This window comes from Cnephaeus nilssonii (assembly GCF_951640355.1).
Source record: "Cnephaeus nilssonii genome assembly, chromosome: 22".
NCBI classification, from domain to species: Eukaryota; Metazoa; Chordata; class Mammalia; order Chiroptera; family Vespertilionidae; genus Cnephaeus; species Cnephaeus nilssonii.
This window is the reverse complement of record NC_137093.1, coordinates 15,497,623-15,509,732: the sequence shown is the minus strand read 5'-3', so window position 1 is coordinate 15,509,732 and position 12,110 is coordinate 15,497,623. Positions and strand designations below refer to the sequence as shown.

The following is a 12,110-nucleotide window of genomic DNA, read 5'->3' as shown; positions in this document are numbered from 1 at the left end:
AGCTCACTGCCGCCCTCCTGTAGCTACCCCCGCTCCCCGATCCCTTGCGCGCACGCCCCCCCCCCCCCCCCGTCCCCCGCCTTCCCCTCATAGCTTGCTGCCCTGCCCACTCCTGTAGCTCTCAGCTGCCCGCTTGTAGCTCGCTGCCCCACCCTCCTGCTGATCCGTGATCTGGTCGTTACTCGGTTGGTCATTATGTTTCATGGCGTAATGACCATTTGCATATTACATCTTTATTATATAGGATAGGCATAGTGATATTCAAATAGCACTGAGAGGTTTGGGGGCACCCAGAGTCAATGGGGCCCTAGAAGAGGAATCTGGAAGTGTCTTCAGTGGTGCTGCTGTGGTTGGGGACAAAACTGCAAGACTTCCATTCCATTTACACAAAACTCTCATTTCAGTGAAACCTTCAATGTTTATAGGACATCTTATTTGCTGAATGAAAAATCATTTACTCTACCTTGTTAAGAGCATACAGATTCTTGGTTTGAACAAGTAAAAAATGGAACAATGGAGAACAAAGTAGAATGAAATTTCTTTCTCCACCCTCCTTCCTATACCGACTTTCTTAGGAACTAATGTTTTCACCAAGACCCTGGTTCCAGCTAAAGCAGAAAGCTAAACTGTTTGAACACTACCACACTTTCACAGCATTTCTTCGTGAAAATCAAGTAAAAAGGTCTAAAGGGCGCATTTCTCCTGAAGTTCAGTACTGAGTGTTTTTGAATTTCAGGTATCATTAGGGCCCCTTTTGTTAGTTAAATTGATAGTAAGGATGTTGATTAAAGAGATGAGCTAACAGCTAATAGTAATTATTTTATATAGAAGTCACAGTCCTCGAATGGTCACTCAGTGGCAGGTGCTTTAAGTATTGAGGAGAACCGAACTTTTGCCACCCCAAAATACACCTTTTGGAATATTGATTTTAAGCTGGTTATTAAGAAGAAGAAGAAGAAGAAGAAGAAGAAGAAGAAGAAGAAGAAGAACAACAACAACAACAACAACAACAACAAGAAAAAGCCTAGAATCTTTGACACTCCCCCTTTCTGCCTAAAGGAATTCAGATAGAAAAACCTGCCTCACTCAGGAAGGAACCCTTAGTAACGTCACCTGAGCAACTGTGAATTAAATGGGGCGGATAGGAAGAAATCTAGCAAAGCCTGGATCCCACTGATCTGGGTTGCCCAGAAAGAACTGGTTTACCACATGTTGTCCACCTGTGAATTACCCCCTTTCCTTTTGAAATCCCACCCTCCTGCCCCACCCTCCCCTTCTCTTTTATCCAAAATGGCACATAAACCTCAATTGCCTAATGTGTCTTTGGGTCTCATACCTCATGGCACCACTGCATGTAGATCCCTAATGAACTTTGGTGGACATTTTCTCCTCTTGGTCTGTCTCTTAAATGTGTTAGCCCAGGTAGGAGAACTTAGAAGGTCAGAAGAAAGTCTTTTCTTGCACCCCTCCAACCCGCCCCTCCCCACCCCACAGTATCATATTTATGCTTCACAACAACCTTTTAAATAGAAATTATTTTCCCCCTTTTCTGTTTGAACCACTGAAGTTCGGTGAGATCAAATAACTTGGGGCAGGTCCAAGGACAAGCTGGTTAGACTCTGGGCCCAAAGGCCACGCTGGTTTCACCAGGACAGGGGCTCACTCCCAGTCCAAGTTCTGTTGCCAGTTTGGCGCGACTGTGAAGGCAGGAGGGTAGGTTGCGGAACCAGAAGAAACTAAACATTGAAAGGAATGAACAGGCGACGGAACCACAGCGGCGGGAAGCTGGAACCGTGAGACAGACACCAGGTAAGCGTGGAGAGAGACAGATCAGGGGTGGGGGACCGGGAGGGGATTAACCAAAGAACTTATATGCAATAGATGCATAACCCATGGACACAGACAAGAGTGTGGTGAAGGCCTGGGGTAGGGCGGGGGCGGGGTGGAGGGGAGCAAAGAGTCGGTGGAGTGGAGGACATTTGTAATATTGTCAACAATTTAAAAAACGAGTGGAGAGAACAGACAGGTCTGGAGCGCCTCCGAGAACTTAGGGGCGGGGCGTGGGCGGGGCGCCGGGGGGACGTGCGGACCCTTGCGGACCGCTCCACTGCCGCCTCTCCGGGGACCTTAAAGGGACAGGAGAGTGAGTGCAGGCCTGTGGCAATCTCCGGGAGTTGCTGAGGCACGTCCTTCTCACCTGCCCTAAATAAAAGCAGAGACTTCACCCTTTTTACTGGAGGGGAGCTCTTGTAGACGAGCAGGAAGGGGGCTGGAGGTGGCCCTGCACAGGGTGCCCCCTCCGCATATTGGTACGTCCCGTCCCCCGCCGAGGATCTGGCGGCTGCGCGCGCACCCTCCGGCGGGGCGGGGCAGCCCTCGTGGCGCGCTCCCGCTGCGCGGGGTCACGCGCCCGCGCGCCGAGGCCTGGGCGGGCAGGCGCAGCGGCGGGGGCGCGCGCCGTGACTCCGCCCCGCCCCCCTCCCCCGAGTCCGGGTGCGCGGCGCGGCGCGGCGCAAGGAGAGCGGGGACCCGCGCCCCCGCCCCGCCCCCGCCTGGCGCGTGGAGGCCGCTCGGATCGCTGTCGCCGCCGTAGCCGCCCGCGCGGGATGACCTGGGGCGGCTCTGGGAGCCGGCTGCCGCGAGAGATCTGGGGGCTCCGCCGGCCCGCCGAGAGGTGCGCGGGGGTCTCGTCGCGGGGTCGGGGGACGGGCGGTCGCGGCGGGCGGCCGGCGGGCCCAGGGGCGCGGGGTTTGGGGGCTCGGGCGGAGACGGGGGACGCTGGGCCGCCTCGTGGTGGAGGGCGGGGTGTCAGTGACAGGGACCCGCCCGGCAGGTGGGACGAACCTGGCGGGGAGCAGGGGCGCCGGCACGTCCCCAGGGAGCGGGTGTCCCCGCCCCTCAGCCTCCACTCGCGGGGCGCCCCCGGGACGGTGATTTCTGCGGGGCGAGCGGGAGAAACGTCCCGCACGGGGTCTCTCTCTGCTGTCAGTGATCGGTTCTCAGTCCGGGAGCTCGTTTTCCTTCTCCAGAAGCTCTCCCTGGGTTGCCTTCTCATTTCTCCATCCATTGCAGCTCGCTCTTTCGTTCAGCCTGCAGCTTCCAACCTTTGTGGCTTTCACTCCACATCTAGGACTGTCAGTCATAAATCACAGAGGCGGGGGGGGGGGGGGTCGAGGGACTCTCCGATCTTCCTCCCCTTGTTCCTCCGGACCCCACCAAGTCAGGTGGAAGGCTGTCCACAAGGAGGCTGCTCCGGAAAGCTTGTCCTTCCTGGCCGGACTCCAGAGGGTGGCAGGTGCTCGGAGGGCAGGCTGCCTTCCAGCTGAGATCTAGAATCTGGAGAACCTCATTCACAGCGAGGCAGCCTCCGCGCCCTCCAGCAGACACCCCGAGACACAGGAGGTCGGACTTCAAGGTAACAGGAGATCGGTTCTCAGTCCGGGGTGGCCGGCAACGATGCACGAGGCCAATGCTGATGCCATGCCTCGCTGACACCATGACCTGAGCTCAGACTCTGAGCTGACACTTGGCATTACCTAGTGGACGGTGTCCGGGAGGAGGAGGAGGTGGTGGTGGGAGAGGGCTGGGACTGAAACGGGTTTGTTCTTAGTATAATCCTAAAAACATCCTATTCCATTTTAGAGCTCGGTTTTTTTTTGTTGTTGTTGTTGTTTTGAGTAGTCTACTTTAGCTGAAAATGGATGGGGGAGGGGGTTGCTAGTTCAACTTTTAGGACAAGGTGAAAGGGAACGTCAGAAAAGTTCTGGACAATTTTAAAATTAGTCCTTCACTAGAAAGCATTCTTAGGCAACCCAGAGAGGCACCGAATACCGTAGTTTCTGCTGTGCACATGTTGAAATAAACTGCTTTTAAGTTATATGAGAAGGATGGAGTGCAAACCTGTTTCATTTTGCGAAGACCTGCCCTTGGGTGTGTGTTTGGCAGCGTATAGAACAGAAACATTTATATTTCTAGAAAAAACAACCCTGTATGTTGTTTAACTTTCATGCAAAAAAAAACAACACACGTGGATCTAGTACCTGGGAAATCTGTCTTTGTTTGAGTAGTGTAGTCAACCAGGAAAATCAGTTACTAGAGGTAGTGTGTTTGTGTAGGAACTCACTTGGGATGCTTTGATTGATGGCTATGGTTCGCATCAACCTCCTCCTCTGTGGAAAGTACTTAAACAGCTCTGCTCTGGAGTCGGGAGGTACAGAGACCTCTCTGGACGGGGAGCACACCGATCTAGCCTGCGCAGGTTGGGTTCTCCATCAGCCTTACGCCTTGCCTTCTTTGCAGGTGGTTTGACATTGCATGAAGGAGCTCCCTTTAAGATAGGACCCCCGCCCCATTCGCAAGGTCTATAGAGATGGAAGGCTTTGTGTAGGAATGGGGGTCTAAAGAGGTCAGGTAAAATTTGTTTGACTGGTTTGCTGTGCTTTCCTCTTATTTTTCCACTCTGACCTTTTATGCTTTCATGACTTTCTAAAACGATGCCATTTATGGTTTTGTAAAAATAAAAGTTGAAGTAAAATTTTCCTTCTCTAGAAAAATGTTTCTTTTGCAAACATTTAGACCAAAATTTGGTGATGATTTCTAAGTAAAATCCAGGGGAAATGATTTCAGGCATTCAACATTATCTTAGTGAAATCAGACAGGGAATAGGACATTAAAAATAAGTAATTTAAAAATTTGTTATTTATAACACTTAATTACATTAGGCGTTGCCTGTTATTAGCGTTTATACTGCGCAGATGTGTAGGTAAGACATCAGAAAAGTAGATGAGTTGTCCACCAGGTAGTATTTAGGCAGATGATCTTACCACTTAATAGCAACTAATTAGATTAGAAAGGGAATTTGGAGCCTGGTTGCTAAATACATTGCTTTGAAGGACTTGATTTACAGTTTTTGATTGGGGCTTTATCCCAAGAAGTTTTGTTATCTTGGATTATTCTCAAATAAAACATTTGAGAATAATGTTTTATTGTTTTTATGTAAAATTTTATATTGTGTGTAAACATTCCCTTTATTTATAAACAGTTCATTTATAAATTTTTGTTGTATATATGGTACTGATTCACTTTCAAGATAATAGGGAGGAGGGCTTTACTTGATATTTTTCAATTAAAATGAAGTGTATGGAATATATTTAATGCCACTTTAAAAATATTGGATTACAATTAAATGAAAAAACTGGCGTGGTTTTTTTTTTTTTTTTTTTTTTAATCCTTCAAGTTTTCCCTCATTGTTTGTGGTCTTTCCCCCATTGTCAGGCTTAAAACATACAGTATCATTGTCATCTGTCCCCTGAATAATGGTCCTGAGGTGATATTATTAATGTGGCTTTTTAAAATCAAACTAATTATACTTGCCTAAAAGAGCCACATGTGTGTGATTCTCGCTGCCTGGTGCCTTTTGAGAGCCCTGGAGACAAGCTAGTGAATAGAGCTGAAAATTCATTCTGTATTTGATTAAATGGAACAGACTCGCTGCTCCTTACCCCAGCAGGGGCTATGAGATCTCTTGATCCCCGAAGCGGCTCCAAGACCCTGGGAATTCCATTAGCGAGCACCTGAGGAATTTCTGCCCTGCAGTGCCTTTTTTGTATGTGTGTATGTGTGTGTGTGTGTGCAGAGGGAGTGGAGCAGTGGGGCGGGGGGAGAGGAGGGAAGGGGCGGAGAGAGGCTACATTAGAAGACTCCATATGTTAGCAGATCTAAAATCAAGGCATGACTTAACAGCTTATCTCATAAGAGAAGAGCCCAACCCAAAGGCAGATTGCTAGTCAGGACTTTCCTGCAAGCAGCTCTGTGGCCGTGGGTTTTTCGCACTCAAGTGAACGCCACTGTTAAGTACAGAAAGTCATTTTCCTGCTTTCCCTCCGAGGCACAAGCATATACACGTTGCAGATTTGGTAAGTTTTCTCTGAATGATCTATTGATAAACATGTAAAATTGTGTTACCGTTTGGTCTCGCCTGCCAGGGTGCATGTATTGTTTCAATCACTTTTTGAAGTGAGAGCTAAATCTGACTTTCATGTGAAGCAAATCGTTTTTGCAGAGGTGAAATGCTTGTTTGAACAGGCATATTTTAGTTTGCTCTTTTGTTTTTATATGATTTTATTGTGTTTCTCTTCTGTTTTAGAATTTAAATTCATTTAGGGTATAGCTCTCTTCTGTTGTCCTTTAAGAAGCCTTTCTGATTTGTAGTATATTATTTTTTAAGGAATTGCTTTGCAGATTTGCTAGCAGCCGCTAGTAAATGAAAATATATCTACTAAAAATATTCTGTAAACATTTTTTGGAGTAAAGTTTTTGGGAAATATTAGTGGATCTTCCTCCCTCGCTCCCCCCCCCCCCCCATATAATTTTTGGGTACACTTTTCAGAATTTTAGCCCAGTTTGTTTCTTACGTTCTTTTCTAGGAAGAGGAGTTCTGAATCTTGGATGCCATAGTTAATTGATTTTCATCTTTTGAGAATAAACATGAATCTGAACTCTACTGCTGGTAGATTTCCAGGAATGCAGAAGAGTGCAGTAGCTTATTTGATGGTTAATTTGATATTTTGTCCCTGCTTAGCATCATGTTGTATATCATGTATTACCGTGCAGTCCTACTAAATTCTCCTCACAATACACCGTTTAGAAAATAAAGAAGCCTTTTAGAGAATAAGTTTAAAATTTTTTTTTTATCTTAATCCAGGGCATGCCTTCTACTAGTATGGCCAAATTGAAAGGACTCTTGAATGAATTGGAGTAAACACCGTGGTTAGCATTGTACCTGTCTTGGTTCATAGGTTGTTCAGTTGCTTTGCTGTGTGATGTATTTTGATAGCCACAGATAATAAAAAGCGACCCCAAAGAATATATTTTTCTATATATCAGTTGTAATGTGAGCAGGGACTTCAATTCGTGAGAGCCAGTGATGTATCTTTAATCATAGAATTGAAGGAACTGTAAAGTTTCTTACACTTTACTTGAGCGGACCAAAAAAAAAAAAAAAGAGTACAGATTATGTTATTGAACTTCAGGTTTTATATTCTGCTCATGTTTTGTTGCTTGTAACTGTGTGCTTGGTTTTTTATAGCACCTTAATACAAACAAGAGAATTAAGCAGTTGACATTTAGCTTGCTGCTCAGCTATTCTTGTTACAGACTGGCTCACCTCTTTATTTATGTGAGCTTGCACAGTGATCTTGACCTAATCTTTGGTTTTCTGTTCTACCAAATGGGGATAATAACAATAGTATCTCTAACCACTGTTGGGGGATTACAAGAGATAATGAAAGGAAAGCGCTTGGCACATGGTAAAACCTCTGTGAATGTGAGCTGCTGGCATTTCTAGTAATTCCTCCCGTACAGGAGTCTATTATTTCGATCCAGAAGTGATTTCTTGGAAGTACTAACTAATGAGGAATTCTCAGAAGTTAGTAATAGTGTGGACATATGTAACTGCTGTAAGTTTTAGTGTGCTACAGTTTTCTTAATTTTGCCCTTGAAACTTAAAAGACACCTGAAAGCAAAGTGTTGCGTTTTGTTTTTTTTTCCAATTGAGGTGGAATACAGAGATGTACACAAGCACCCATCTAATGTACACTAAGTGAACAGCTAGGTGATGCTTTACATACGCACACACCTGCGTAACCAGTGCCCAGATAGATAAGCAACAACTATTCTCTCTACAGATTAGATTTTACCATAGATTAGGTTAGCCCAGTGGTCAGCAAACTGCGGCTCGCGAGCCACATGAGGCTCTTTGGCCCCTTGAGTGTGGCTCTTCCACAAAATACCACGTGCGGGCGCGCACGTACAGTGAGATTGAAACTTCATGGCCCATGCGCAGAAGTCGGTTTTCGGCTCTCAAAAGAAATTTCAATCGTTGTACTGTTGATATTTGGCTCTGTTGACTAATGAGTTTGCTGACCACTGGGTTAGCCTATTCTTGAACTTGATAAAAGTGGACTCAGACAGTATGTATTCTTTTATATCTGGTTCCTTTCACTGCTCGTTGCGTCTGTGGGATTCATCTGTCATCATGTATGGTGGTGATACATGCCTTTCACATGGTTGTAGCGTCTTTTGTGTTTTGAAATCCATAGTAGTTCATTTTATTGGCACATGGTCATTGGGGGGCGGGGGGGAATAACAATACTTCTGCCTAACTTATTAGAAAATCAGATCCCTGTGGCTAGCTTAGAAAAATACTCACGACCTTATTTTTATACATAAAAATGGGTTGAAGGTAATATCATTACCTACAGTTACAATTCCATAAATCAGATTTTTTGATAACTGCATTTATTTTATTTTTTTTAAGAAGGGAATGGAGGGAGCCTCAAAATAGAGAAGAACTATCTATATCATCATGTCCTTCATTTCTAAGATTTACTGCCATAATCAATACTTAGAATTGCACAGAAGTGACCATCACCCCAGCATTAGTGTAATATTCTTTTAGAAGACAATGAAAAAACACAATGTTATTTTGAACACCATCTCCTCCCCCCGCCCCCCCCCCCCCCCCCCCCCCCCCGCAAATGGAGCTAGTATGCTATACTACGGGAAGAGTGTAAAGAATGGGACTTCCGCTCACTTATACTGACTGGCTGTATAACCTTAACAGTTACTTTCAGGTTGTGCCTTTGTGTTTAGAATTTCTGTTTGCATTGTTGGAATTCCCTAATATGCCAAATACAGTTTATTTCCCCAAACAGTGAAACAAGAATACAAGATGCTGTTGACGAGTCAGAAGTGTTTGTTTTTGTTTAAATTTTGGAGGGAGCCGTGGTTGAGGTGAATAATATTTCTGTTCTTGGAAATGTGGAAGGATTTTCTGGATGGTCTGCTTGAACACAGGCCACTTTCTCTCTCAGGAGACATTGTATTCTCAGCATTTGTAATTTTATTAAATCTATTTTTCATAGTTCCTTGACACAAGGTCATTCTTCACTTGCAGCCATGTGCAGGGATGGGTTCCCTCGCATTCCAGAGGGGCAAGTTGTCCCCCTTTCTTCTTAAATCAGACCACCAGTGGCCAAGACTTCAGTGGGGGTGGGGAGAGTTGAAATAGTGATGATATATGATGCATCCTTTGTTCCAGAGGGTGCTCAAAAGACGCATTTTTTGTTTCAAAAGAGGGAAGGACTAACTGTCTGACACATAGAGCTGCCTCATGACAGAAAATGCACGCTGGAAGTGGCATGAGCTCCTTATTGCTAGACATGTTCTCGTGGCATTTGCCAAAGATGCTGTGGAAAGGATCGCTTCCTTTGGTGACAGATTGGACCACACGACCTGTAAAGGCCTTTGCAAGTACTAAGACTCCCTGAAATAGGCTTTATGGGAGTCTTCGTAACCACTGGATGCATAAGGGGGGAGAAGATGTTTTAAAAACGTTTCAAATAGCCATTGGGTCAATACATTTTCTCAAACCAACCCTGGTATAAAGTTGAGGACTGCTTCTGCTTGCCGGCTCTTTCACTTTAATTTAATTCTTTATTTTTTCACTCGTAAGTAAATGTCAGAGATTTTTCCCCCCCAGTATTCTAAGTATATTGGTGTCAGAAATGATGATACTGACAGATTTGGTATTTGCTCCCTTTGTGTATAGGTACACACCTGAGAATTTATTTCAAGCCCTCTGTTGACCGAGTTGTTTATTCTCCCCCACAACAAGTTATATATAAAGTAAAACATTATAAATGTACCTCTTGTCTCTGTCTTCTTCCTCCATCCAAACTTTTCTACACTTGAATTTCAAGAGCGAGAAAGAACTCATATGGGAGGAGAAAGACCTATGTCAGTGACTTATCCAAGCAATGAAACTATATTCTGACCATCGTCATCTAATCTAACCATGTGCACATTTTGTATCTGTAAATATATGTTAATTATTTATGTTAATAATTGATATGATTGAGTGATTGAAAGGAGTATAGAATCCCAAATCAACAAAATAGTAATTTCTCTATTTAATAAAGCAGAAAAATAGACTGAGTTTTCACTGTTTTATACTTCTGTTTACACATAAAGCCCTCTGTACCCTCCCTGTAACCTCTAAGCTCTCTCTTTCTTCTCTGTTTCCATTATCATACTCCTCCAGCCTTCTTTTCAAAATTTGAGAGAGGGCTGAGAGGCGATTCAGAATGGGAGACAAAACAATAGGCATAACTCCTGCTTCACCTGCTGCTGCCTCATCTCCCTGTCTCCAGTCTTGGTTTTCTCTTTTCCAAATCATCCATTCTACATTTTGCCAGAGTAACGATCTTCCTAAAGCATAAATCTGATCATGTGACTGCTCTTACAACCGACTTCTCCAAAGACCCCACGTTGCTCACTGATTAGAGCCTAGGCCAGTGGTCGGCAAACTCATTAGTCAACAGAGCCAAATATCAACAGTACAACGATTGAAATTTCTTTTGAGAGCCAAATTTTTCAAACTTAAACTTCTTCTAACGCCACTTCTTCAAAATAGACTCGCCCAGGCCGTGGTATTTGTGGAAGAGCCACACTCAAGGGGCCAAAGAGCCGCATGTGGCTTGAGAGCCGCAGTTTGCCGACCACAGGCTTAGGTCTTCGCTAGGGCGTACATGGTTCCTTATACCTGGTGCTTCTGCAGTCCGCAGCTACAGTGCCTTCCTCCCGTGAACAAACCTTGCTTTCTCTGCTGCTGATTTGGTCGGTTTAGGGTGGATCCCAAGATTCTCCCTTTCTGACAAGTTTCTGATGATATTAATGACACTGGGTAGCCCACACTGAGTAGCAAGATGCTAAACTATCTCCTCTAGATCCATGGATGATTTCAGCACACAGTTTTGTTCTTAAAAATCCAGTGAAATCGGTGGTTCTCCATGCCACGTTCAGGTATACCGCAGCTGCAAATAATGAAGATTAAAGAAAACGATAGATGAAGAGAAAATAGTTAACTGTTGCAACTACCAGGACATCTGTGTCATTTATTACTGGAACGCTTGACTAATATTGCAACAATTTTATATATTTAAAATGCATATTTTTGTTCTGTGCAACATTAAATGTCTCTAGAGAGCTGATGTCATGTTTCGTGTGTTTGTCTTCAAACACTCAGAATTACAGGAGTTCTCCTGGATATATAGGGACTAAAAAGTGCATTCTGGCTTCTGTCTCTTGCCAGGGAAACGTCTGACAGTTACTGGCTTTTTATGGTATTGGAGTAAAAGTAATTATTATACTCTATTTTACCATAATTTGATATCTGTTCAGTTGAGTAATCCTACACACTGGTTGGAGGTAAAGTTGGCAATAGGGACGAATGTTTCAATGGATAAAATACGGCTTTTATCAGGCCATAAAATTACTGCAGTGACATCAGAACTTGGCAGCCTCTTTTATTCCAATAAAAAGAAAAATAGCATCATAAGCTAGGGATAAGACATTTTTCCCGCCCATTTATTTTGGCTTATTTTCATGGTTTTGGCCTCAGGGCGGGTGTCTAACAAAATAACAACACAGGGAATAAGGCAGTAAGAATCGGAGAACAGTTTCAGCTGGGGTGGGCGTGCTGTGTAGCACGTACCTCTGTTCCAGTCATTTCAATGGTTCCTCTCAGATTGTTGACTATGAGGAGAAGAGTGGGTCTGAAGAATCCTTATCTGCAAAATGGAGTTAAACTTCATCATTTGCCTGGATATTACATAGCTTGCAACATATTGGAAAAAGTTTGAAGTTGGGCTTATAAGATGGCCATGTGAGGCTGAATGTCTGAATGAGACTATGAATGCGACAGGACAGTTTTGTAGGAAAGGTGCTTTTGACTCCTTTTTATAAACACCAGTAAAATAACATCGTGTTACCAATCAAATCTCTGTTCACCCTTGCCATGAAATTAGATTTTTAGATGTTAGCATGTGTTTTTTTTTATATATATATATTTTATTGATTTTTTTTTACAGAGAGGAAAGGAGAGGGATAGAGAGTTAAAAACATCGATGAGAGAGAAACATCAATCAGCTGCCTCCTGCACACCCCCTACTGGGGATGTGCCCGCAACCAAGGTACATGCCCTTGACTGGAATCGAACCCAGGACCCTTGAGTCCGCAGGCCGATGCTCTATCCATTGAGCCAAACCTGT

At 44.4% G+C, this 12,110-nt stretch overlaps 1 protein-coding gene across 3 annotated transcripts in view; it reads left to right on the top strand.

The window, feature by feature from the left end:
• The first annotated feature begins 2,472 nt into the window (after nt 1-2,472).
• CDON (cell adhesion associated, oncogene regulated) overlaps nt 2,473-12,110 on the top strand; it is a 76,035-nt gene continuing 66,397 nt past the window's right edge. For 2 of the 3 annotated variants that reach the window (XM_079763201.1, XM_079763199.1), the window contains exon 1: nt 2,473-2,674. The gene's annotated coding sequence lies outside the window, so the exon portion shown is untranslated. Of the gene's footprint in view, nt 2,675-5,228; nt 5,916-12,110 lie in introns of those variants that run through there. The other variant, XM_079763200.1, reaches the window with a different exon arrangement.